Source organism: Tachysurus fulvidraco, chromosome 2 (genome assembly GCF_022655615.1).
Source record: "Tachysurus fulvidraco isolate hzauxx_2018 chromosome 2, HZAU_PFXX_2.0, whole genome shotgun sequence".
NCBI lineage: Eukaryota > Metazoa > Chordata > Actinopteri > Siluriformes > Bagridae > Tachysurus > Tachysurus fulvidraco.
In genome coordinates this window covers 17814823-17817322 of record NC_062519.1, presented here as the reverse complement: position 1 = coordinate 17817322, position 2500 = coordinate 17814823, and the positions used below count along the sequence as shown (strand labels likewise).

General features: G+C 40.6%; 1 protein-coding gene across 3 annotated transcripts in view; it reads left to right on the top strand.

The window, feature by feature from the left end:
- cacna2d3 (calcium channel, voltage dependent, alpha2/delta subunit 3) overlaps positions 1-2500 on the top strand; it is a 45808-nt gene that overhangs the window by 18846 nt on the left and 24462 nt on the right. The window lies entirely within an intron of this gene.

Below are 2500 nucleotides of genomic sequence, written 5' to 3'. Positions count from 1 at the left end.
ACATAGTGTACTAGTCCATAGGACCACAGGACAGGGAGAACAGAGGATCCAGAAAATACTCAACCCTTGGAGTACGGAAATAGGAACGAAAGACCTGCTGGACATCGTGCCCTGGTTTGGGAAGATTAGACAGCTAGGTTACTAGGAACAGAGAGAATCAGATACATCGTGCTCTGAGAAGTTAGGGTTGGTCTCAGAGTTTGTCTATGAAAACATCTTTGGGTTCCTGGGGTAGGATTGTGAGCACACGGCAGGGGCAGTTCTAGGGTTTCATCTTTAGGGGTTTTTATCCCTCAGTGAGAATTTAAAAAAAGAAGAGTTTTATATTATATATTATATGACTACATAGTAAGCCAAAAGTTATGGTGTTATTTAAAATGGCAAAAGCGGACACCAAAATTTTATGCATGATGTAATGATGCCAGTCTCGAATCAGATCAGTTCATGTGTGTGTGCATTCTCTACAAACAGTGTGTCCAATGAATGCAGTCATTAATAAACTAATATTCACAAGACAAAGACCAAATCAATAAATGTTATTTTTTATTTAGTATTGAATGGATTGTTTGCATTAATATTTTGTTTGTGCTACAACTCTGGTAATAAGAATAGTGACATGTCACTGCTTTTGGTAGCCGATTAACGTTATAGATAATCGCCTCCGGCTCTGTCTGACTCTGAGCTTCTCCGTTCAAATAAAGCAGACAGCTGATGACGAACTTTTGAAAGACTACGACACACGCGCATAAAAGCAAAGTAAAAAAAATCGCTCTTGGATCAAACTGATAAATAATTTTCTTTCCCATCGACGACATTTCCTGTGTTTTAACGTAATTTTTATTGTTTATTTATGAAAGTAAAAATTATACTTATTGTTTTAGGGTGGCTGAGATCACAGACAGGGGGAATGGAGCCAACCTAAAAAAAGGTCTAGAACCGCCCCTGGCACACAGCGTAGAATAAATGATCTTGAGAACCAATGATTCAGAGACATACAGCCTTGAGATAGGAGCTTGGGGAGTGAGGAATGTTTAGCCTAGTGGTTAAGACCTTGGACTACTGATCAGAAAGTCAAGGGTTTCTGAATCCCAGGTCCACCAAGTTGCTACTGCTACATGGAGAACACGGGACCCAGAGAACATACAGTCCTTGTAACACAGGGTATTTTCAGCATTTATTTCAGCCGCCTCAGCTCAGTGCCTTTTGTTCTCTTTTTTAAAATCTGACCCACATTCAGGAATTTCCCTTTTCTCCTTGATGTGTCTCGGTTATAAATGTGTTGCATGAGGCGGTGTGGTTTTATTCCAGCGGGATCTTCAGGTCATTTGAGTGGTACACGGCGGGTTAATTCCCAGCCTGAGACACGGTGAGGAATTAAAGAGGCTAATGGCCTGAAACGTTGATGCTAATGTGCTGAAAATGCTGATGCTGTCTTTGTGTAGCTGCAGAAAAACATGCAGCTGATCTCCCACTCACTGAAACACTGTAGTGACACAACATGAGCAGTTAGGGGTTGTGTGTTAGGGGTTGTGTGTTAGGGGTTGTGTGTTAGGGGTTGTGTCAGGGTTATGTGAGTGTTGTTATGTTTACTGTTGTATATCAGGATTGTGTTGTGTCAGTTCATGATGTGTGTTAGTGTTTAGTGCATTGGTAGGTAAGGGTTAGGGTCTGGGGTTAGGTTTAAGAGTGCAGGTTTAGGGTTAGGGTTAAAGTTTAGGGTTAGGGTTAAAGTTTAGGGTTAGAGTTCAGGGTTAGGGTTAAAGGTTAGGGTTAAAGTTTAGGGTTAGGGTTAAGAGTTCAGGGTTAGGGTTAAGGGTTAGGGTTAAAGTTTCGGGTTAGGGTTAAGAGTTCAGGGTTAGGGTTAAAGGTTAGGGTTAAAGTTTAGGGTTAGGGTTAAGAGTTCAGGGTTAGGGTTAAAGGTTAGGGTTAAAGTTTAGGGTTAGGGTTAAGAGTTCAGGTTTAGGGTTAAAGTTCAGGGTTAGGGTTAAAATTTTGGGTTAGGGTTAGAATTAAAGGTTAGGGTTAAAGTTTAGGGTTAGGGTTAAGAGTTCAGGGTTAGGGTTAAAGGTTAGGGTTAAAGTTTAGGGTTAGGGTTAAAGTTCAGGGTTAGGGTTAAAATTTTAGGGTTAGGTTTGAGTTCAGGTTTAGGGTTAGGGATAGGAGTGAAGGGTTAGGGTTAAAGTGTAGGGATAGGGGTTAGGGTTAAAGTTTAAGTGTAAAATGTGTGTGTGTGTGTGTGTGTGTGTGTGTGTTAGTATTAAATGTTGTGTGTTAATATTAAGTGTTATTTTGTTTGTTAGCTTTGTGTCTTAAATGCTGTGTTTGTTTGTATCGTGTGTTAGTGATGTGTGTGTTAGTGTTGTGTGTGTTAGTGCTGTGTGTGTTAGTGTTGTGTGTGTTAGTGTTGTGTGTGGTGGTGATGTGTGTGTTAGTGTTGTGTGTGTCGGTGTTGTGTGTGTTAGTGTTGTGTGTGTTAGTGTTGTGTGTGTCGGTGATGTGT